Source organism: Dendrobates tinctorius, unplaced genomic scaffold (assembly GCF_039654945.1).
Source record: "Dendrobates tinctorius isolate UK_male_01 unplaced genomic scaffold, ASM3965494v1 ptg000084l, whole genome shotgun sequence".
Lineage (NCBI taxonomy): Eukaryota > Metazoa > Chordata > Amphibia > Anura > Dendrobatidae > Dendrobates > Dendrobates tinctorius.
Window position 1 is genome coordinate 176,243 of NW_027361752.1, and position 25,692 is coordinate 201,934.

Genomic DNA, 25,692 nt, shown 5'->3' on the forward strand with positions numbered 1-25,692 from the left:
ATGGGATGAAACTGAATGGGAGGAGACACAGATTAGATATTAGAAAAAACTTTTTGACAGTTAGAGTGATCAATGAGTGGAACAGGCTGCCACGAGAAGTGGTGAGTTCTCCTTCAATGGAAGTCTTCAAACAGAGGCTGGACAGACATCTGACTGGAATGATTTAGCGAATCCTGCTTTGAGCAGGGGGTTGGACCAGATGGCCCAGGAGGTCCCTTCCAACTCTACAATTCTATGATTCTATGACTACCTCTTGTGTACCCAAAAACATGGTGTGAACAGTATCTTAAAACCCCCGTCTCACATAGCGAGATCGCTGTTGCGTCACCGATTTTTGACGCAGCAGCGATCTCGCTACGTGTGACACATAGAGGCAATCAGGCCCCTGCTGTGATGTCGCTGATCGTGCTCGAATGTCCTGGGCCATTTTTTGATCGCTGGTGTCCCACTGGCCAGCATGCATCGCTGTGTTTGACAGGAACAACGACGAACGACCTCAATACTACAGGTCTGAGAGACAGGGTCCCAACGACCGTCGTATCGTTCCGTATCGTTACTGCGTCGCTGTTGAGAGCTGACTGTTTGACATCTCAGCAGCGACCTTGTAGCGACGCACCAGCGATCCCTACCAGATTGCATCGTTGTCGGGATCACTGGTGCGTTGCCAGGTGTGACGGTACCCTAAGGGCCCAATACACACAGCGATCTCGCTGGCGAGAACGCTGATTTTGTGACACATCAGCGATCTCTCCAGCGAGATCGCTGTGTGTGACATCCAGCAGCGATCGACACCCCCCCCCCGCGCGGGGTATCGTGATCCTGCTGGATCGTCCTGGCCCGTTTTTTCATCGCTGGTCTCCCGCTGGCCAGCGCGCATCGCTGCGTGTGGCAGCAGGAGCCAGCGATGAGCGACGCTGCACGCTGGTTACCAGCGTAAACATTGGGTTTCTAAGGGCTGCGGGGCCCTTAGAAACCCGATGTTTACCCTAGATACCAGCGTGCACTGCAGGCAGGGCGAGAGATGGAGGCAGACCGGAGTAGCAGATAGCAGAGCTACGCCGGTCTGTTTGCGCGCTTTGCCTCCACCTCCTGCCCTGCCTGCAGTGCACGCTGGTATCTAGGGTAAACATCGGGTTTCTAAGGGCCCCGCAGCCCTTAGAAACCCGATGTTTACGTTGGTAACCAGCTTGCTCGCTGGTCCTGATCGCTGGAGGGGCTGTCTATGTGACAGCTCACCAGCGATCAGCTAACAATGTCCCAGCGATCCCATCCATGTCGGATCATGGGTGGGATCGCTGGGACATCGTTATGTGTAACGGTACCCTTAGTCGCTAGTACTGCATACTGATACTTTCTACCTTTACTAACACATTGTAGGACATAGATTTGTGCACTGAATTGTTCACTCGGGAGTTTGGATTTGAACTATCAGGTTTCCATTGCTCTTTCATAGCCATAATCAAGTCTTTCCTGTAAAATCTGGGCAGTTCCAGTATAAGTGGGCTCAGTCAGGATCTATTAAGGTGTTTTTCATATTGTGTTCTGTATCCCTGTTCAGGCAGAAACGGGGTCCTGATGCATGTGCCAACAGGTCCATACATTGTAATGGTGATGGCAGAGCGAACATGCTCACTGCCGTGCGCTTTCTTCGGGAGTGTACGCCTACAGGTGCAGCCTACTACGTCTGAGTGTGCGGCTCCTGTAGGCGTACACTCCAGAAAATGATGCACGGCCGTGAGCATGTTCGCTCTGCCGTCACCATTACGATCTATTGGCACCGTCGGCGCATGCGTCCGGACCCGGTTTGGGGGGGATTTTGCACGTATGTCCTGACGGGGACCCAGAACGCGATGTGAAAGCTCCCTTACTGACGTATTTGGCTCAGTGAATTGTGTACATTGGATACCATTGTACTGGAGACGTGAGGTTTCAGCCTCTGGATGAGCTCATTGAGTTGAATGATTTAATCATCTCGTAATTTTGCCTGCATACATTAAAGATTTAATTCCATACATTTGCTAGACCAATATCAGAGTATCTTCTGTAAGACCAGACAAAGAGACTCCAGAATACCAGATAAATGGTTTTCCCCATTCATTTCGGTTTTGATCCTGTTCTCACTTGTATCATCCCCGCTCCTAGTGCCGACATGGGCTTTATCGTAAGTGTTCCTGAAATCGGCTGAGTGGAGGTGAGATTATTTCCTTTATGTCCTGAGAACCGCTCCCCACAATAGGAAATTGAGGTTTAGCAGTGATAAGTAGTCTTTGGCCTCGGGTTCTCATACTGTGGCATACTTGATAACATTGGAAAATAATGGCAGCACTTACGGCTAGTTTAATTTCCCTGTCACCAGCTAATCCTATTAATGCTTAAGTTGTTTTTCTAACTTAAGGAAATATGTCTGATAATTGTATCTTAATCAAGAAAATTGATAGTTGCCTACTGGACGAACAACTTATCCGCCCTTGATTAAACTGTTTGTTTAACCTTTCAACCATCTAAGCAATTTTCCTACACAGTCCTGCGCTAATAAAAAAAAGTCTCCATTTTACATGTCTGATTTGTGTATATCCTGTATTTGTTAAGGTTCGAAATGTGAGGCTGCAGTGAGCCAACTTATAATCTTCAGGAGCCACCTTTCAAGAAAAAATGAAATCATAATTGAGATGTGCCGAGCCCGTAGTGCAGAGAAAACTGCGAACTGTGATTTTTATTTTTGGGAACCTTCTCTTTTACCAACCAGTCATTTAATTAAGGACAATCTGTCCTTCCAAAATTGTTTTTTATTTACTAATTATATAGAGATCTAAGAGACTGCACCCCTATAAAATTCATATTAACACTGTACCTGATACTGATGCAGTACTTGTGAAAATAACTTTTAATCCATATGCAAATGTGAGGTGTTTGGTGCACCCATGGTGTAGCCATGAGCTGGGTGCATCACTATGCCTCTTTAATTTACATCTGTATTATCACCCAGTTTCTGATGGAAATAGCTCAATCCTGGAGCACGCAGAGACTGGGCACGTTCCCCTCCCTTGTTCGTCTCTGCTGATACCTCAAGTATACCCAACATTGTAGCGAGTGGCGTCTATAGAGAGCCCAAAATCTGTGTGCATGTACAACCGGCACAGCCAAAATCCGTGCATATGCGCCCACTTGCAGGGCAGCCATTCACTCTAGTGAGCACTGTCCATCACAAGCTAGAGCAATCCCAAAGATACAAATTAAGGTGGTTTAATAGTGTACCCAGCTCTTGGCCACACCATGGGTGCATCTGAGACCCCTCATTTGCATATATGTCATTGAAAATATTAAGATTTCTAAAGCCACTGTAGTGAAGGGGCATTCTCCCCTCTCCCTCTTCCCATCTCATGCATATTTCCAGCAAGGAGGCAAACAGCTGACAGTTTGAGCCTCCTTGAATAGACTGTAAAATGAACATAAAGAAGTAGGGAATTACCTATAGTGTGAAGTGAACCATCCTAATTAATATGCAGGAGCTCCTGTTAGGACAAAAGACCACAGCAGTAGCAAGGAGCATGTCTTTTGTGTGTTGACAAAGAGTTATAGTTTGGACAGGTAATTGAGGCAAGATAACTATTTTCAGATGGCTGGATGACAAAAGGGTACCTGTGTTTACACATGAATAGCAAAGTGGAATGGTCTTTTTCCCCAGAAAAAGACATTTTGAATTCAAGTGACACTGTGGTTTACTGCAAGTGAAATGCTACAATAGCCAGCCCAGAGTTTTTCTCCAAAAGAAAATTTTGAATATCGGAGTTTGTATGAATCCGATAGTGTTGGGATATACATTTTCATCTTCTGGGGCGAACAGGGGAAGAATATGCATATTTCTTCATAACTGTGACACCTGTCTATAAGCCCCAAATCAATATTGGCAAGATAACAGACACCATCCATTTCATGTTTGATCTATGAGTAACCATAAATTTCCAATTAAAAATATTGCGGCAATCTCAAACTTCTATAATCATCCGGAGAGAAGTTATCACATAAGTTGAGAACTTCATAAAATCCTGAGGGGCTGAGAACAACCCACAGCCCGGCCCACGTGAGGTCATCAAGGGAGGTGCATGGGTGTAACTCGGGTACTGATAAAAGGTCAAGCCGAATTATGATCTTGGTTCCTGTAGAGAGATGCATATAAAGTATGCATGAATCTCGTTCGCTCAACGTCCCCAAGTACTCTCCTTCTGCTGATTTGACTCATCTCTGTGAGCGGTGTAGTTTTTTCCGTTATTCCTTTTTTATTTTATGTATTGTATATGCTGTATTGTTTTGTCACCTTTGTAAAATGTTTTGTATATTTTTTTATTAATACTGCCTCGTTTTGGATTAAATATAAAATCATAGAATCATAGAATCGTAGAGTTGGAAGGGACCTCCTGGGCCATCTGGTCCAACCCCCTGCTCAAAGCAGGATTCGCTAAATCATCCCAGTCAGATGTCTGTCCAGCCTCTGTTTGAAGACTTCCATTGAAGGAGAACTCACCACTTCTCGTGGCAGCCTGTTCCACTCATTGATCATTCTAACTGTCAAAAAGTTTTTTCTAATATCTAATCTGTGTCTCTTCCCATTCAGTTTCATCCCATTGCTTCTAGTCTTTCCTTGTGCAAATGAGAATAAAGTTGATCCTTCTACAATGTGACAGCCCTTTAGATATTTGTAGACAGCTATTAAGTCTCCTCTCAGTCTTCTCTTTTGCAAACTAAACATTCCCAAATCCTGCAACCTTTCCTCATAAGACAGGGTTTGCAGACCGGTCACCATTCTGGTCGCTCTTTTCTGAACTTGCTCCAGTTTGTTGATGTCTTTTTTAAAATGTGGTGCCCAAAACTGGACACAATATTCCAGATGAGGTCTGACCAAAGAGGAGTAGAGGGAAATAATGACTTCACGTGATCTAGACTGTATGCTTCTGTTAATACATCCTAGAATTGCATTTGCCTTTTTTGCTGCTGCATCACACTGTTGACTCATATTCAGTCTGTGATCTATTAGTATACCCAAGTCTTTTTCACATGTGCTGTCACTTAGCCCTATTCCTCCCATTCTATATATGCTTTTTTCATTTTTATTGGCCAGATGTAGTACTTTGCATTTCTCCCTGTTAAAAACCATTCTGTTAGTTGCTGCCCACTTCTCCAGTTTATTTAAATCTTTTTGAATCCTCTCTCTCTCTTCTCTAGTATTAGCTATCCCTCCTAGCTTTGTGTCATCAGCAAATTTAATCAGTTTACCCTCAATTCCTTCATCTAAATCGTTGATAAAGATGTTGAACAATACAGGGCCCAGGACAGAGCCCTGTGGTACCCCACTTGAGACATTCTTCCAACTGGATGTGCAGCCATTTACGACCACTCTTTGGGTCCGATCACTAAGCCAGTTATGAATCCACCTAACAGTTGCCTTGTCCATTCCATACTTAGTCATTTTTTCAATAAGGATTGTATGAGAGACTTTGTCAAATGCTTTGCTGGAGTCAAGATATACTATATCTACAGCATTTCCTTGATCCACCCAATCAGTGATACCGTCATAGAAGGAAATTAAGTTAGTCTGACATGACTTATTAGTTAGAAACCCATGCTGACTCTGTTTAATCACTTCATTCTTATCCAGGTATTGACATACATGTTGTTTAATAATTTGTTCAAAGATCTTTCCTGGTATAGAAGTCAGACTCACCGGCCTATAGTTGCCTGGGTCCACCTTCTTCCCCTTTTTGAAGATAGGAACAACATTTGCTCTTCTCCAGTCTTCTGGCACTTCTCCTGTTCCCCAAGAATTTTCAAAGATTATGGAGAGGGGTTCAAAAATTTCTTCTGCTATCTCCTTCAGTACTCTGGGGTGTAATTCATCTGGACCTGGAGACTTGAATTCATTTAGGTTAGCTAAGTGTTTCCTCACTATCTTTCTGTTTATAGATATCCTGGATTCTTCTATTCCCTTAATAGGACAATGAATAACAGTTGATGTTGCATTTCCTTTCTGAGAGAAAACAGATGCAAAATAGGAATTTAAAAGTTCAGCCTTCTCAACATCCTGTCTTACCATTTCATCATTTTCATCCTGTAAAAATCCTATAGCATCTTTGACTTTTCTTTTACTTTTGACATATCCCCAAAATCCTTTATTATTGCTTTTGACATCTCTTGCAAGCCTCAGTTCATTTTCAGCTTTAGCTAATCTGATTTGTGCCCTGCAGGTTCTGCAGACAGCATTATATTCTTCTTTAGATATGCCTCCCTCTTTCCATTTTATAAACATTTTTTTCTTCCTTTTTAGCATGTGCTTAAGTTCTGTGTTCATCCATCCTGGTTTCCTTAAATGCTTCCTATTCTTCCCTCTTTTCGGAATTGTTAACAACTGTGCTTTGAGAATTTCATTTTTCAAGATTTCCCATCCTTCCTGGACATTTTTGTCTTTAAGGATATCCAGCCATTGGATCCCTCCAATTCTCTTTCTGAATCCCTTAAAATCTGCCTTTCTGAAATCTAACCTTGACGTCTGAGTCTTCACAGGTCTTCCACCTCTAGTTATCCAAAATTCTAAAATAGCATGGTCGCTACCTCCTAGGGTCCCAGCCACTTTTACCTCCTCAACCATTTCCTCCCTGTTTATAAGGATTAGATCCAAGGTAGCAGTTCCCCTTGTTTTCTCCCTTACCTTTTGGAAGATAAAGTTGTCAGCAAGAGAGGATAAGAATTTCCTTGACCTGTTAGTTTTGCCTGAGAGAGATTCCCAACAAATGTCTGGATAGTTGAAATCTCCCATGACAACTATGTCATATTTTTTGGAGAACTTGGCCATCTGATGCATAAAGAGTTCATCTATATCTTCGGCTTGCACAGGCGGCCTGTAGTAAATGCCTACAATGGTGTCCTTTCCATTGTTCTGTCCTTGTATTCTTACCCAAACAGTTTCCACAGAACTCCCAGTCTCTGAAGCTTCAATCTCTGTGCAGATATACGCGTTTCGAACATACAATGCGACACCCCCTCCTCGTTTATCAAGTCTGTTTCTTGCAAATAAGTTGTATCCTTCTATTCTTGTATTCCAATCATGTGTATTGTCCCACCAAGTTTCAGTGATTCCAATTACATCATATTTCTTTTCCTGTGTTAGTAGTTCCAATTCTCCTTGTTTGTTGCCCATGCTTTGTGCATTAGTATAGAAACATTTTAGTTTGTGATTGGTTTCTCTTTCTCCAATATTTTTATTAATTAGATTCTTTCGTCTTTGTTCTTCCTTTCCACTTCTAATAGCAGAGTTCTCAATAGCATTTGTCAGGTGTATGGCTTTTTCTGGTCTTTTGCTTCCCTTCCCATGTTGTTCTAGTTTAAAGCTCTCCTTACAAGTGTAGCAAGGCGACTTCCAAATACATGCTTTCCAGTTCATGTAATAGTTCTGTTCCTTTTGTTCTGTAAGCTGCACCCCTGAAAACCATACGCTACCAGAATGAGGTTTCCAGTCAGCCTGTATAAAAATCGACAGGTGGTGGCAGTGAATAGTTTGGGGTTATCGTGGAGTTCGCAGTGACTGTATAGGGGGTATGTACATATATTCCATGCGTTGGAATCGGAGGTGTATATACCATACATATATACCATACGATCACTGTTTCCTTCCCAATAACCTGCCTATTAGTGGAAACGGCCTGCGGCCTCCTCCATTAATCGTCGGTCAATCACGTAATTGTTCGAACAATAGGGGGCAGCAGGGAGCTGTTCGACAAAAGGTCTGCTTGAACTTCCTGAGCTGCAATGTTTGGCAAATTGATGACAGCAGTAGGATTCTGAGTGACCCCTCCGGTGTCCCCTCCTTGACAATATAGATTAAATGTTATTTTCACATATACAGTGAAAGTTTGAACTTTATGGGTGTGAAGTCCCTTATATTTCCGTATAGTTAGTTTAAAAGGCGTTTTGGGGGTGTGACAGACTCTTATTTTGAAGTCTCCTGCTTAACAACATGCAGTTGCCCTCGATTCCATCAAAAAAGCTCTAACATTTGAAGCATGAGCTTCACAAGAATTGTGACGGTGTGCTGTGGTATCTGTATGCCATTTTGGTAACAGCATATTCCTTAAAATTGTAAGGTGATGCCTCCATGGTTTGGACAACCCACCAATCCTTAATCACATGGAAATCTGGGGTTTTTGGAGGACAAGTCAACACTTTGAACTCTTTGCCATGTTCCTCAAACCACTTGTGAATAATGTTTGTGGCACATTATCCTGCTGAAAGTAATGAATGTACTGTGCCGCACTGTTAAAACATTATTTTGGCAATTAATGCAAAATATTATGCTAATTTCACGTACCAGCTCCTCATCTCACCCTCTTTCTGTTGGTTTCCCCTAAAGCTCTTTCCTGGGAGCCTTAATCATCTCTATTTATGCCTTTTGGGTGACCCAGCTTATGGGATCCCATGGCTTTTGACATGTCTTAGAGAAGGCTGGGATCCGTCTGCTTAGACCTCAACTGTTTGCCAAAACTAAGGAGCGGAAGTGCTAAGCTCAGCACTTCCACCTTCCAGAAGAGCAGAACTCCAGTTTGCATTACTGTTTTTTACTTTTAGCAATTGCTGTAGGTCTTGGCACCTGGGTCCAAACAGTTTGAAGTTTTTAAGGTCCCCATACCAGTCGAATTTGTCAAGACCGGCCGACCATCTCATGTATATGGCAATGGCCCAACTCTCCGCCAACAGATGATGTGGGGAAGGACTGGGAAGTTGGAATATTAATGGCATATCCTTATGTTTTATGAGACGAAAGCAAACTTTTTCCTCTCTCCCCATTGAAAACACATGAATTCTTGCCCAAGCTGAGTGCTGAAGTCTGCAGGGGAACTGTGATAGATTGCAGGCCAAAAGTTTGCTCAGAAGAAAGCTGTTTTCTCATGCACCGTATATAGCCAGCTTCAGTTAGCGAGGCCGTAGGGCTGAGCAGTGTTTGCCCGCACTTTGCAGAATAACTTCTGAAACTCCTTTCTTTAAAGATCGCTTGAGGTCCAGGCCATTGGATGACCACAGATTAAGGAACATTGTCTTATGTTAATGAAAAATGAGCGTTTCTGAGTTTTTTTCTTCTCATTTGCTGACCTTAATGAATTCATGTATCATCCACAGACATAGCAGAGTCATCGGTGCAGCTGCACAGTTTTCAGGCCAATACTTGTATCCAGATAATATAACTATTTATGTAAACATTTATTTCTAAGCAACTTTAATATCGGTGATTAGTGCCGGGAGCGAGAACGCGGATACAGTTATATTATTATAGGTGACAGAGCTGTTCTTACATAATGAAAGAACAAACGAGCTGTCATTAAGGATTAATCATTATGACATGACTTCTAGACGTTGCTACATGGTTTTGTTTTTACTGACACATATTAATGCAGGAGATATTGCCTATGAAGAGCAATGTATTAAAAGTTTTGAAGGTTTGTTTTTGAGCGTTACTTTTGCACATGGGCTGTGCCTGGTACTGCCGCACAACCACATTACAATGAAACACCACACTCTCATGGGCCGGAATGGCGCTGCTACTGAATATAAACGTTCCACTCACATGCCTATAAAAATCATACTAACACTGTACCTGCTAGTGTACTCTGCCTGAAAAAAATAATTTTACTTCACATGCAAATCAGGTGGCTTCGGGGCAACCTTGGCAGGGACAAGAGCTTGTTGTACCATTTCGTCCTCTCTTTTTTTCATATTGAGGGCCTTCCTCCACTTCGGATTGCCAATGCTCGCCTATCTGTGCAAGCACTGTCTGAACACAGTCCGTCTATGTGCCAGTGCGCACTGACACCGCCTTAGCGGGCCGCACACAGTGTCAGTGCCGACATACACAGAGAGGGTGGGCACGTTCCCCTCTTTACACTCTCGTGAGCAGCATTTGCAGACAGAAGCCAGGGAGGAGAACGCTCACGTTGTGTGTGCACTGACACTGCACGGTCTTGCTCAGGCAGTGTCAGTGCGCATGTGCATACAAGCAAACTGAGATCAGATCGTGCTTGCCCCAGGAAGCAAATACTGTCAATCAGAAGTATATGCAAAATAAGGCTGGTTTCACACTTGCGTTTTTTTGCGCTGTATTTTAGCGCTAAAAAAGGCATGCGCTTTTTTTTCCTATATTTTGCATGGGATGCACTTATGTGCGCATACACATGTGTTTGTATGCGTTTTTACGCGCATGCGTTTTTTGTGCTGTGCGCTCGGGCGCACAAAATGCATCCTGTTGCATTTTTTGGGTGTCCGACTTTCCTCAAAAAAACGCATGCGCCCGCAATGCGTTTTTTTTACAGCAAGACACCCATTATAAGTCTATGGGTGCGCATATGTGCGCATTGGCATGCTCATGTATGCGTTTTTTTGCGCATGTGTTTTTTTGTTGACCATTGGTTAGACAAAGGAAATTAGGGGTTTGGGTTAGAGTTAGGGTTAGTTAAGGGGGTTTAGGGTTAGGGTTAGTATGGTTTGGTTAAGGGTTAGGGTTTAGGGTTAGTTAGGGGTTAGGGTTTGGGTTAGGATTAGTAGGGTTTGGTTAAGGGTTAGGGTTAGTATGGTTTGGTTAAGGGTTAGGGTTTGGGTTAGGATTAGTAGGGTTTGGTTAAGGGTTAGGGTTAGGGTTAGTATGGTTTGGTTAAGGGTTAGGGTTAGGGTCAGAGTTAGGGTTAGGGTACGGTTTGGTTAAGGGTTAGGGTTAGGGTATGGTTTGGTTAAGGGTTAGGGTATGGTTTGGTTAAGGGTTAGGGTTAGTAAAGTCATGGTTTGGGTTAGTGTGAGGGGCCAACTAATGTTGGAAAAAAATGCAAACGCGGTAAAAACGCACTAAAAACACATAAAAACTCTGCGTTTTTTTCATGCATGCTCATAAAAATGCTTGAAAAAAATGCAGCATTTGTATGCGTTTGTATGCGTTTTTTCCATGCGTTTTTTTGCGGGAAAAACGCGCTGCAAAACAAAGCAAGTGTGAAAGTAGCCTAAGGGGGAGTAATGGTGCACCAAACTCTTGGCCACAGCAAGCAAGCACCGAATCCTCCTCATTTTCATGGAAATTTAAAAATTGTTTTTCAGGCACTGTAACACTGACAAGTACAGTATTAGTATGATTTTTTACAGGGCAGATCACTGTATAGATTATTTAATATTGATTTTGGGTGTGACAGACTCCCTATTACTCATTCTTACTGGTAGGGGAGGATGGAGGACACAAGTCCTCAGTTCTGCAACATGTTGGGGACCTTCCCTTCCCGATTTACACTGATTAAAATTGTATTGGAAGCTGTATAGTATCTGAATGTGTTTGCAGGTAGATGTCCTGTCATCTGACAGCTGTCACCATGATTATATGCGTATGTCCGCTTCGTGTGATCTGCATGTTATATGCTTATATACCATATACATTTAGCTTGACTATAGATCATTACTCCAAACAATGCTCAGTCTCGCCTGCCCTGCCCGTGACCATTACGTATTATTTTGAGTGATCTATGTTATATTTGTCTTACGGGATTTAATTGGATACGTTTTCTCACATTACTCATAAGTTTTTCAATTTTGTCACTGATATTTTTGTGCTTTCCAAAAAGTTTCATTTCTCATGTTACAACAACACATTGTTCCAGTTTTCTGTATTGGCATCGACTAGAAATAATAAAGCAGATAATACAGCTAAGTTATGTGTGCCAAAGTTATTTTCACACCGATTCACTACAATGTCTCATGACAAACTCCTGAGCTCCCTACGGGATTCCTCATACAGCTTTCGGAGACTTCACTCTCCGGCCTGAGCTTTCACATTCCCGTAGGACTTTGGACATTTATGTATCTCAGAAGAATGTCACTGAATTGGAGGGGGGGAATCAGGACTGCTCTTTATGACGTTTTTCAAATATTTGCAAGATGTTTTCTTTTACATTCCAGTGGACCAATAAAATGCCTTTCTAATTAAACCATTAGTGATCAGGAGTGTCCAAGTTTTAGTTATAATTTCCAAGAAGTGTACATGCCATTATTTAGTTGCCCCTATCAGCTAGACACTGTATCGGTGAAATGTGTAGCTGAAAAGGGGGGTAACGCACCTGTTTGTACAGAGTACAAGAAACCGTCCGATCCTGCTAGGATGTAGGAGTTGTGCTGAGCGCTGTAGACCTATCAAATGTTTACCATGTGGGACTCCTCCCTTCTCATGCTGTTTTACTGAGACAGAGACTGCAGCTGCATCCCCCTCCTCCCTGTGTAGGTTGTACCATTTCCCACCAGATTAATTTTTTGGGAGAACTGAGGAGATTTCTGAATATTTATAGAGAGTCACTAGACAGAAAAAGGAGAACTACAGGAAGGTTAGGACGATGCCATTATTGTTTCCAGAGAAGGATACATTCGAAAGTTGCACATATTCACATTTAATTATGACTGATTCAATAACTCCTAACACAACAACTATCCTATGCCTTTTGTATTTTTTTTCCTGGTAAAGATAACAGACATTAAAGGGAGACTGACGGCACAAAAGACCTTTACAAACCAAGTGTCACAGTCACGTGTCTGGACGCAGTGAGTACTGCAAGGCGAACCCATAAGACACCCGTGACCCTGGATACAGCGCCTCCAGTGGGGCGAATTTAAATAATAAAACGTGCAGCTGGATACGCCGCCTCCAACTGGCGAATTTAGGTATTACTACGCCGCCTCCAACTGGCGAATTTAGGTATTACACGTTATACATACAGTAGTCTGGAAACCCCGCCTCCAGTAAGGCGAATTTAAATAATAAAGGGGGAACCTGGGTAACATTAACAGTGGTGGGCCCTACAATACGGAATAGGGGAGTGGAGAACTCCTGAGCTCCCCTGAGCCAGTATCCCTGCACTCCTAACGTTCCCTATGCCGGTTCCGCACCGGGCGACGCACAAGAACCTAAAAACCCTAGCTCACCCTGAACCTAAACCCTCACTAGGGAATTGGTCGGGGCGGAAACTAATCCCACCACTGCACTAAACACACGAGGGAAAATGACAATACAGGGGAAACACCACTTAGCTTTGCTCTGTTGCGTACGCTCCTAGCAACAGAGCCCACCACCTGTGTTCATCTTCTCCTCCACCCGGATCCATCACCATAACTGGATCCTTCACCATTGTGCAGCCTTGGAGCAGAGTCCACCACCAATTGCAGAAGTCCAGTAACAGAGTCCCAAAGATGAGTTCAGCTCCTGCCCAAAAGGTCAAGCATGCTTGAGTCCAGCTCTCAGCAACCAAGTCCCGCATGCTGAGTGCAACTCTCTCCATAGTCGCCAATCCACCAAGCCATGCAAGCACTTCCTGCCGAAACCATAAACTGTGACTCCACCACGCCATGCCAGCCCTTCTTGCAGACCACATAGCTGCCACTCGTCCCCTCTGGCTGGGCTGCGCAGGACTCATGTTCAGCTCCTTCCTCACCCAGGCTCGCTTCCCAAATGATGAACACAATATCACCAACAGTCATCAAACACACCTGAACTCTTTTAAAGAGCCTCACACATGATTTATAATTACGTGCACTAAACCAAAGAAACTAAAGTGCACTACCGCTCACCATCACAGGGGTAACTTAGAATGAATGACACCACGTGTAATAATTCTAATGGCCACCAGGGGCAATCACATCACTTTGGCACCTAGCCAAGGAAAAAAGTTCACTTATCCTTTTAATCTGTCAGATCCACGCTGGATCATGACACCAAGCATATGTGAGAGGTGCACCCTTGGTGTGGTCAAACATTTCAGGACATCTTCTTACCTATTTGCTTGCTATCGATCTCCTCTTTTCTCTGTCTCATGTAGAGCCAGAGCTGTCAATCAAAGAAGTGGATAGCAGTGATTAATGCAAAACAAGTATGTGCACTGAACTACTCAGCCACGTCGAGTGCACCGAGCGCCGGTGCTTGGGTTCAACAGTTGTGCTGACAACCTCAATGTAAAGCAGTTGTTCAGTACTTTTTCTACTGACGGCCTATCCACAGGATAGTTCATCAATACCAGATCGGTGGGGCTGCACAGTTCCGTCAACTGTGTAGTGATTGCAGTCGGCTGCCACGCATTTGATTCGGGGATGCTCTTCCACTCTGCAGCTGATCACATCCAGCCGCTCCCAGCACTGGTAGCAACTGAACAGCACGGGAGCCGTGTGTCACAACCCCACTGATCTGATATTTATGACATATCCTAAGGATAAACCAGCCATTTAAAAGTACCGGACAACCCCTTTAACTTTGCAGTGCTGTCTACCATCCGTTCTTTAGGAGAATGGAGTAAGCCAAATAATCGTTTCCATAATTGCATTACATGAAAAATAAGAGAGCAATGCAGCCACGTCATCGGGCAGGACAAGGGTTTGGAGATCCCTATAGCTCTGGGTGCCATAAATGTCTGAGATAGTAAACTTTTTTACTTGAAATTAGAGGTAATACCGTAACCCTTCATTGTAAACTTTTTTACTTGAAATTAGAGGTAATACCGTAACCCTTCATTGTAATGTTTAATATTGGATGATATTTAGCCATTTTCCGATGATCTGACAATTTTTCCGCACACTGAGAGATACACACAAGGCGTTGGGGGACTGTAGTTTTGTAGCATTTTGCCAAAATCAGATTTTCCCAACCAGGATTCTCTAGAGCCTGCTTAGGGCTTCGCCTGAACATGCAGCTATATGTTGGGATTTTCTTCTTTCCCTTGGATCGTTTTCATCTTTGACCAACTAATAGTTGTTTGGGGGTTTTCCGTGCACATCTTTTAGTGGGCAGGATTGAAAACTTTACCAATAGATGGAAAGACGGTACATCAAGATTTCTCCAGTCTTAGTTTTGAGAATTTTCGTAAAGTATATATCAAGGAGAGCAGTTTTCTCACCGGAGGTTTATTTTTCTGTGTTGGTGTAATTTTAAGTAATGGAATAAGTGGTTTTACACCAGAGCAAACTTTAAGCTTGAAACACATTGACAGTGAGGTCTGTTATGTTAAAGCTCACCAGGACTCGGCTATGATTGCTGTATGACATCGCTAAACAAATGTCTAGTGACATCACTTGGCAAGCAATCGAGAGAGGGGTCAACATGTGAGGTCACAGTCCTGCAGGATTTTCTTTAAGTCTGAATATCCGTGTTGCCAAAGCGTTAGTCACTTCCTTAGATACAATATTTATATATGCCTGGAAATGATAATATTTCATGTTTATGGTTTCTGAGGTTATTACGCTCTTATAGATTATCTTACACATTTTCTGGGCCTCGGATTTTAACAAAATGCTTCTTGTATTTCTTCTGGAAAATAATCTGAAAACAGCAAAAGGGGAAATAATTGCGTCCACTCTTTTTTTTTTTATAAAATTAACGACTGATGTTTGTCACACTTATGTACAATAAATGTTTGTGCATTTAAGGGCATCAAACGTCAAAGGAGTTTTTACATGGATGATCTGTCTTTGGAATAGGCCATCAATTTGTGACCGATGGGACTCCATCCGTGGGTCCAATCCGTATACTATTCTCATGCGTATTTTAGATCATACTCCACCATTAAAGGGGTTTCCACGACTTAGACAGCCCCTTCTTAAATTCCCCAATGATGGATACCTCCGACACCGGCACCGTTCCAGCTATGTCAGTGCCGGGTCCCCTACGGCTCTGGTGACATTGTGCCACGTGAGCTCCGCAGCCAATCGGCATCCACTAATGGACTGCTTAACCTGCACTTTTTTCAGTCATCCAAGGAAGTGTCACCACTGCAGTTCGTTAGTGGCCGCTGATTGGCTGCAGTACTCATGTGTCATAAAAATGCCATGGAAAACCTGTCGCCAAAATGGCAGGAACTGCACCAGTGCGGGAGTTGATTATATGGGATGTTTATTTTACATTGTGGGATATAGTATTTAAGAATGGGCTGTCTGAATAATAGAGAACTCCTTTAAAGTCTTTGAAGATCCGCTAAACACAGATGACACACAGAAGACAGACTTCACTTCAATTCGTGTTTCATGCGTCCATAACTGATCCACTATTGAGAATCAATGGATAAAAAAAGTTCCGTCTACCTACTTCAGTTTTCCAAAACAGATAAAATACAGAGGCAAAACACAAGGCACATGAGATAATCAGTCTATTTTACACTGATGTAAAAACAGACATGGCTGTGTGACTATTTTCTGGGAAAGAGAGTCCTTACACATGAGTACCAATTTTGCGGTTTATAAGACGCACTGGATGATAAGACGCACCCCAAATTTTGAGGAGAAAAATAGGGGAAAAAAAACTTTTTTTTTTTTTTTAATTAAATGGTGGTGCTTCTTATAAACCATGTGTCTTATTGCTTACCGGGGTTGGTGGCTGCGGTGAAGCGGGGTCTCAGGCTTTCTGCTGGCGGAGGCAGGAGTGGGGCGATGCTGCGGACCCCAAACTGTGAGAAAAGGGTGTTCGGATGTACGACACTGCGGGTGTTCGGTGGTGCGAGGGCTCCGCCGACATTTTGTGAAAGCCCAAAGCCCCCTCACTTTCATGGTTTACTATGTGGTGGACCCGGGGAAAATGGCTACCAGGGGTGGGGCAAGCACAGATGGAGATCTTGGCGCTGAGATCTCATCTCCCGAGATCTTGGTGCCGAGATCTCCATCTGTGCATGCGCCGCCCCCAGCTGCCATTTCCCCGGAGTCCACCGCATAGTAAACCATGGAAATGCGGGGGGCTTTGGGCTTTCACAAAATGTCGGCAGAGCCCCTGCACCACCGAACACCCGCAGCGTCGCACATCCGAACACCCCCTCATCCCAGCCTGCGGCCTGCAGCAATGCTCCTCTCTTGCCTCCTCCAGCAGCAACCCTAAGACCCTGCTCCACCGCGTCCGGTAAGGTGTATTCGCATTATTGGACGCACCCCAATTCACCCACCACCACCACAAATTTGGGGGGTAAAAAGTGCATCTTATAATCCGAAAAATACGGTATGTTAGATTCACAGACGTGGACAAAATTGTTGGTACCTTCTGTTAAAGTAATAAAAACCCACAATGGTCACTGAAATAGCATGAAACTGACAAGTCATTTTCAGTTTAAATTTACTGAATATCAAGAATATCAACTAATGAGAATCAGACATTGCTTCTGAATTGTGGCTCAACAGAATTAAAAAAAAAAAAGAAAAAACTGATGCTACTGGTCTGGACAAAAATTATAACTTTATATTTTGCTGCACAACCTTTTGAGGCAATCACTGCAAACAAACGATTTTTGTACCTCACAGTGATACTTCTGCACTTGTCCACTGGTATTTTGGCCCACTGCTCATGAGCAAACTGCTCCAGCTGTCTCAGGAGTGAAGGTATCTTCTCCAGACACCAAGTTTCAGCCCCTTCCACAGATGTGCAATAGGATTAAGATCAGAGCTCATAGAAGCCACTTAAGAAGAGTCCAATTCTTTGCTCTTAGCCATTCTTGGATATTTTTAGCTGTGTGTTTTGGGTCATTATCCTGTTGGCGATCCCATGACTTGCGATTCTGACCACGCTCTCTGACACTGGGCAGCATAATTTGCTCCAGAATGCTTTGATAGTCTTAAGATTTCATTGTACCATGCACAGATTCAAGACGCTCTGTACCAGATGCAGCAAAGCAGCACCAAAACATTCTCAAGCCTCCTCTATGTTTCACAGTAGGAACAATGTTCTTTTCTTTTTATACTTAATTTTTGTGTCTGTGCATAAAGCTCAATGTGGCTTGTCAAAATGCTCCAGTTTTGTGTCATCTTCAAAAACACACTTTCCTAGAAGCTTTGTCACCTGCCAATATGCATTTTGTCAAATTCCAGTCTCACTTTTTTATGATTTCCTTTAAACAGCTGTTACTTCTTGGCCATCTTCCATGAAGTCTACTTTGGCCAAGACAGCGATGGATGGTGCGATCTGACATTGATGTACATTAACCTTGTAGTTCATCTCTAATATCTTCGGAAGTTGTTCTGGGCTCTTTGGTTACCATTTATATAATCCGACCTTTCAATTTGTCATCAATTTTCCTTTTGCGACCACGTCCAGGGGGGATGGTTACAAACCCATAGACCTGACTTCTGAATAATATGTGTAGCTGTAGTAAAAGCAACATTAGGCTCTTTGGAGATGGTCTTACTGCCTTTACCTTTAGCATGTTTGTCTATAATTTTCTTTATAATCTCCTGAGACAACTCTCTCCTTATCTTTCTTTGCTTCATGTTCATTGTGATACACTCCATGACACCAAACAGCACAGTGACTACTTTTCACCCTATAAAATGACTGAATGCAAGTTTGTGGACACCGATGCTAATTACAAGATGCATCGTAGTTTCACATGTCTTCCTATGGTCAAATTATTTTCAATCTTTTCTGGAGGCAGCACCATCATTTTTGTCCCAGCCATTTTGATTACCGTAGGGTTTTTTTTTTTTTTTTACATTTTTCCGTTGAACCCCAGTTCAGAAACAATGTCTGATTCTCATTACATGATATTCCGTAAACTTAAATTGAGAATTACTTTTGTCACTTTCACGCTATTTCAGTGACCATTGTGTTTTTTTCTTATTTAAACAGAAGTCACCAACAAAATTGTCCTCATGTATATGCAAAATGTATTTGCTTGTTCTACTACCAGAACTGTATAATTCCTATAGAAACAACTACCTAATTTGCGGAGTCGTGGAGACCTGTTATATCTAAGACATTTCCTTCTAGTTAACAATATGTTCCAGATGGGAAAATTTGGGTGTGAGAACGCACATCCACTGATGCATAGATAATGTCTTGCAAGCTCTGTAGAGCATCAACATATTTTCGTTGTACAGTAGCGGCATTATGAGACATTATGGATTTTATTTTTGTTATAAATATTTAAATTTATATATACTGTATATATTTTTTAATAAAGAACCACAGACTTGCTATATTACGTGGCCATACGCCCATTCTACACCATGTTTCATGGTTATAGAGCTCGGTATCCGTGTCTACACTCACTGTGTTTTCTTTTTATTATGTGCTAGACTTTTTAGTAGTATATGAAGGGCTTGATTCAATTTCTTCCAAATAAAAATCTCTCGTCCATGTTCTGCATGCTGTGTTACAACTCAGCCCGAAAGTAAAAATCTAAATAAACAAGTAGGATAACTGATCGACAGCCACAACACAAGCACTGTAAGGCAGTCCCTGCATGTGTTGTGGCTGTGGAACAGCCGCAGGGACTCAAACAAATTTTTCGAGCACGCCAAAGTCATTCGGTTAGCACCCGAGCATGGTGGATAACACCTTATGTTCATGCATCACTACTCCACTTATTCCCCATTTTCAGAACTAGGGGACTGTTAGGGTTTTTGGGGCAGAAAATGAGCAGAGACTCCCAAGTTTTTGAGGAGGATTTGGACAGTTTCTGCTCCCACAACTCCACAAACAGTGTGCTCTTACATGTCTCTTAGGGACTGTTACAAAGTCTGCAAATTTTCTCAGTTTGATTACCATTGGAGGACACTTTAATCAAAATCAAAGTTATAAATATTATTAGATGATCATCAGAGTCCAATTATTATGGCAGCAATACATTACAATTCCCACTAGTATATTGGACCTGGCGGGCAGATTGATATAGTTTTAAAATTCATTTAAACTTGTATTCTATCTTCTGCACTTTCGATGCTTAGCAGTCCAGGGGGCGATCCTATACAATTATTTCTTGTAGATTGTGAGCCCTCGAGGGCAGGGTCCTCTCTCCTCCTGTACCAGTCGTGACTTGTATTGTTTGATTACTTTACTCTTTTTATCATATATACCCCTTTTCACATGTAAAGCGCCAGGGAATAAATGGCGCTATAATAATAATAATGTCCAGCTTTCCTTGTAGGACTGCACATAGAGGTAGCTGTCAATCATGGAGTAGGACCACCCAGTGGACTCCTAAACCCCTAAACCCAAAATGAGCTGCTCTGCAACTCCTGATGTAAAAGGAGGGAGAGTACCCAAGGGTGGTGGAGGTCAGGGGTTGAACTTAAACATCCACCAAAGTGTTGCCAACCATACTGTCTGTCTTTGTGTCGACCACAAGAGGTTGGGTCTTTGGAAACAACTGAGTTGGCAGTACTACACCGTTCCCTTAATTCAAAGAGAAGGGAATAGGAGTTACGGAAACTGAAACACCCACTTGGTTGTTTTTGGAGTCTTGACCTCCTGTGGTCGGCACATAGACATGGGAATAACCCTTTAAAGAGTTTTCCTGCAGAGTCAGCCTGATCATTGTAAAGGACTGGTCTTAGCGGTTTCGCACTTGTAGATACCTTGTATAATTAATTATTCAGCAGTATTGCCCTTTTGTAATTTCCTATAAGGACCTTGGCCTCTCGACCACCTGTCTGAGAATCACATTCCTGAGCCGTGAAGGGAAATTAGAATACTTACACTAATTATGTTTGTGCAGTCATGCAGGTTGAGTTATGGGTCACTAGCCATTTTTATGTTTTGTGCTGATTTGCATTCTTTTTCACGGAATTGGAAAAGAACTTGGCAGTTTTATCTCTCCAGAGCTTTTACGTTGTATTGAGGGATTGTCATGAGCCAAAAGTATAGTTTCTATTTTTCTAGTTCCATTTCTTAGCATTGTGAACATAGGATGTAATATTTATTGTAGACCACTGACAAATCATCAGCACTAATGGAGGGGAACCTGAGAATCCTGTGATCCTTTTACGTTGGTGAGGTCGTAGCTACAGGTTATGTAGTAAGGTAGTAAGTAAAAAATGTTCCAAATAGGATTGAACAAAAAATGTGTATAAGTAGATCGAAGTATCACAGAACAGTGGTATTTTAAGTAAATGGTAATTCTCCGGAAGACCACTTCTTTGAGACCACCCTCTTAATACAGATCAGATTTCTCTTTTCTTAAACACATTTTTTTTTCTATTTTTAAATATTATAACAAAAAGTAAGTTAAACAATTACATAAAATAAAAAATTAATAAATAAAAAGGGATAATTAAAGAAAAGTACTAAACCTGTGGTCACAGGAATGGCTCTGATCTTTATGGAGGGAAGAACTCCCATAAGGAAAATGGGACACTCTTACAGCGAACTGTATCTGGCAGAATGAACAATGACAATAATTAGTGATGGGCGAGCGTGCTCAGCACTGCTCGATACTGAGAATCATTGTGCTCGATTGAGTAACGAGCAGTGCCAAGTATCGTGTGTTGCTCAAATTCCCGTATGTGAATTTTCTGAGCCGGCGGCGAGAGAGAGACTCGAGTTTGCCATTCACTTCCATTATGCCCGCGACTCGAGTCAGGCACGTCTGTGCGTCTGAGGTGCTCGATTCGAGTAACGAGCACTCAAGCATTTGAGTGCTTGATCAACACTAACAATAATTAACCCCTTTGTGACCGGGCCAATTTTTTTAAATTCTCACCAATGTCTCTTTATGTGGTCATAACTCTGGAACGCTTCAACAAATCCCAGTGATTTTGAGATTGTTTTTTTGTGGCACATTATAATTTATGATAGTGGTAAATTTAGATTGATATATTTTGTGTTTATTTATAAAAAATATCAGAAACTTGACAAAAATGTAAAAAAAAAAATGCAATTTTCAAACTTTGAATGATTATCCCTTTAATCCAGATAGTCATACTACAGAAAAACATTAATAAATACTGTAACATTTCCCACATGTCTGCCTTACATCAGCACCATTTTTAAAATGCTAATTTATTTTGTTAGCCTTTTAGGAGGTTTAAAAATAGAATCATAGAATCGTAGAGTTGGAAGGGACCTCCTGGGCCATCTGGTCCAACCCCCTGCTCAAAGCAGGATTCGCTAAATCATCCCAGTCAGATGTCTGTCCAGCCTCTGTTTGAAGACTTCCATTGAAGGAGAACTCACCACTTCTCGTGGCAGCCTGTTCCACTCATTGATCACTCTAACTGTCAAAAAGTTTTTTCTAATATCTAATCTGTGTCTCCTCCCATTCAGTTTCATCCCATTGCTTCTAGTCTTTCCTTGTGCAAATGAGAATAAAGTTGATCCTTCTACAATGTGACAGCCCTTGAGATATTTGTAGACAGCTATTAAGTCTCCTCTCAGTCTTCTCTTTTGCAAACTAAACATTCCCAAATCCTGCAACCTTTCCTCATAAGACAGGGTTTGCAGACCGGTCACCATTCTGGTCGCTCTTTTCTGAACTTGCTCCAGTTTGTTGATGTCTTTTTTAAAATGTGGTGCCCAAAACTGGACACAATATTCCAGATGAGGTCTGACCAAAGAGGAGTAGAGGGAAATAATGACTTCACGTGATCTAGACTGTATTCTTCTGTTAATACATCCTAGAATTGCATTTGCCTTTTTTGCTGCTGCATCACACTGTTGACTCATATTCAGTGTGAAGCAAATGAAGCAATAATTTTTAATTTTTTCAAGGAAATTTACAAAATTTATTTTTTTGAGGGACCTATCCAAGTTTGAAGTGACTTTAGTGGTCCTATATATTGGAAAACCCCAAACGTGATACCATTTTAAAAACTGCACCCCCTGACATATTGAAAACTGCTGTCAGGTAGTTTATTAACCCTTCAGGTGATTTTCAAGAATTAATGCAAAGTGGTATAGCAAGAATGAAAAAGTGTTTGTTTACCACCTAAATGTCACTAACTCTGAACTGGCCGCTGGCTATTTGGCCATGAACTGTTATGGCAAACATCAGGACCACTGTTATGATTGGTTCACTGAGGAGGATAGCAGGCCCAGGCTAAGCCACAGAAAACCAGAGAGGTTGGTAACTAAGCGGATTGCAGACCCCTGATCCTGTCCACACAACTAGCAGTAGCCGTGGAGTATACCTACAATGATCCTAGATGCCTCGGCACAGCCGGAGAGCTAACTAAGCCTAAAGCAAGAAAGGTGAAATCTAAACTGCCCCGGAGCAGACCCCAAAGGAATAGATAGCCCCCAAACATATATTGTCGGTGAGACAAGATGAAAATACAAACGCAGGTAGGAAAATAGACTGAGCAAACGATGGGGCCCACACTGACTAGACAGGAAAAGAAAGGAAAGACACTGTCTGCAATCACGTAAAAAACCCTGCAAAAAGTCCAACATGTCTGGTGCACAAAAACACTGAAGTCGCACGACTTCGCCCCCACTATATCAGCAGTCTGGTATATTCTGAAAGCAAAGCAAAAAGAGACCAATATAAAAGGGGACAAAGCAAACTGGCACATGCAGTAACATATGGGCGGTGATTCGGCACAGCCCCAGCCGGAGCTAGCTGACCCGCGCAAAGCTGAGATAGACAAAACCAGATCAAATGCAAAGAGAATAGCAAATGAACCACTTAGCTGAACATACAGGGAAAGAGCAGGAGACATCAGACCTCAGGAGGAACAGGAAGAAATTCACCAGAAGGGATAGAGGGAGTCAGCTGTCTTAAATCCCGATCAGAAACCCCAGATCTCCAGTCGTCTTCCTCATTATCAGGTGGCAAGCCTCTGTCAATCAGATCAGCTCCACTACCTCCAGTAACCACCAGAGGGAGCTGAGACAGAGAACTCTCAATCTGACCAGCTCCACTATCTTCAGTAATTACCAGAGGGAAGCCAGAGAAAGAATTCACAACAGACCACACAATCATGATCTCAGTGTGTCAATTAGATTAAAGTGCAAAGCCCCCCACAATCTATTAACCATTTATTTGATGTAGTCACTTTTGACAGCAGCAACTAAGGGGTTAAACAGATATGGACTGTGCCAACACTGATCGTGGCTGATACAGCAAGTTGTCCGATATAGTGGACAGCCGACAGCTGCTGGATTGTCACCTGTATGGGGATGATATTCCCTTATGTCTCAGGTCAGTAAATATACGTACTGGCTGTCACGAAGGGGTTAAAAATCTACTTTTAGTACAAAAACAGTCACACCCACATATCTCCCCTTGGTGATTTCAGAGAGGGCTGGTCAATGGAATGAGACTTTGGTTCCAAAAAATTAATTCTCAGGATATCTGCCCACCTGGTTGTCCCAGGCGGGAGATATTAATGCAATTTTTCCTATCATGATTTTAGCTCTCTATAGATGGGAAACATGGCATGTATATCGCTATCCATGTGTCCGATATTAATTTGGAGCTGATGGACAGGCCACCTAATCATGTAAGTAAATGAGATAGGTTTGTCACAACGTGGAAAATATGTCTCGTATAACTAGAGGACCTACGCCTGTCTAAAAAAGAAACAATATTCATAGCTGGACTTGATCAAATATGGAATTGAAGACCTTCAAACTTTATTTCCATAGGCAAGAAATGTCTTGCCTTCCCAACCTCTTGTATACACTGAACTGAGCCCAGACTTGATGTCTGCTCTTCAGGAGATAGCCCAATTCAATTACCTGTTCTCAGCAGTGGGTCATAGTTGAATAACGACTGGAATGAAGTTCCATCTCTCTTTACCTTCCCAGGTTATAATTAAGCCATGCTCCAAACCTGAAAATGAGAGTTGCACGTCCCTTCTTATGAGATGGTTTCATGGATTTTGATCCCATGTTACCAGTACATCTATGACTCAATGATCAATGTTTATTTACAAGCCGGTTTATACAGGCTGATGAGTATTGATTAGAGTGGTGCAAAAAGATTCTTCAGCCATGTTGACGTTGCACCGCAATAATGACGATGTACAGGGTCTACTAATCACAAGACGTGGCGGGGATGCTGACTGGCAGGCTAGGGTCGCACAAGCATGTATTTTCTCATCCAAAAGAATCGGGCTAATTTTACAAATGGCACTCGGATCAGAGTTTGATTATAGTGCAATCCAATTCTCTCAGATGAGGATGGAGAACAAAAAAAAGTCTCAGTCTTCTTCATTGTGTCAGTCTGTAGAAATCGACCTGTATTCAGATATCATCTGAGTGCAGTCTGATAGTTTCCATGGGCTCATTGATCAAACTCGGGCATGCAACGATTTTTTTTTTTCCTTTGAACCCGTTATGTCTTAGAAAAAAAATTGGACATGTGCACGGCCCTATAATGGCATGTCATGTGCATGAGCCCTTAGGGTGAGATTTGCAAGTCTCTGTTCTGGAAGCCAAGGACCACCAATATGGCCAGTTGACCAGGTTCCTGCAAATCTTGTCAGCCTATTATGAGGTTCATTTGAAAACTGAAAGATTTCAAGATTTTTTTTTTAAATAAATCAAGAAAAATATAACAATAAAATAACAATTTCTTAAAAAATAAATTATTTTCTCATGACACGTTCCCTTTAAGAGAAAAGCTCTTCAACATCGGCTACTTGGTTCAGTTTTCAGTTGTTTCTTTAGTTGCTTGGAAAGCATTCTGCCCAATCTGACAGTTCTCGTCATAGAGGTCTCCGCATGATCTGGAAGTGACGCATAACACATTTACACAGATGGAAATAGCATAAATACCAATCTTTTTTTGATGCATCTAACGAGGGTCTGTGTGTCCCGGTAGGGGACGGATACCCTGTGGAGGCGCAAAAATTTCTTCAATTGTTTGTTATTACTATTATACTTTTCTACTTTGGCTTTTCATAAATATTTTGCTCAAAAATAGAATTTACATTTGGTACGAAAAAATAACA

General features: G+C 42.3%; 2 protein-coding genes across 3 annotated transcripts in view; one reads left to right on the top strand and one right to left on the bottom strand.

Moving 5' to 3' along the window:
• The window catches only part of CMSS1 (cms1 ribosomal small subunit homolog), a 390,654-nt gene that overhangs the window by 135,932 nt on the left and 229,030 nt on the right, over positions 1-25,692 (top strand). The window lies entirely within an intron of this gene.
• The window catches only part of FILIP1L (filamin A interacting protein 1 like), a 319,236-nt gene that overhangs the window by 119,359 nt on the left and 174,185 nt on the right, over positions 1-25,692 (bottom strand). The gene's annotated exons all lie outside the window — the stretch shown is intronic.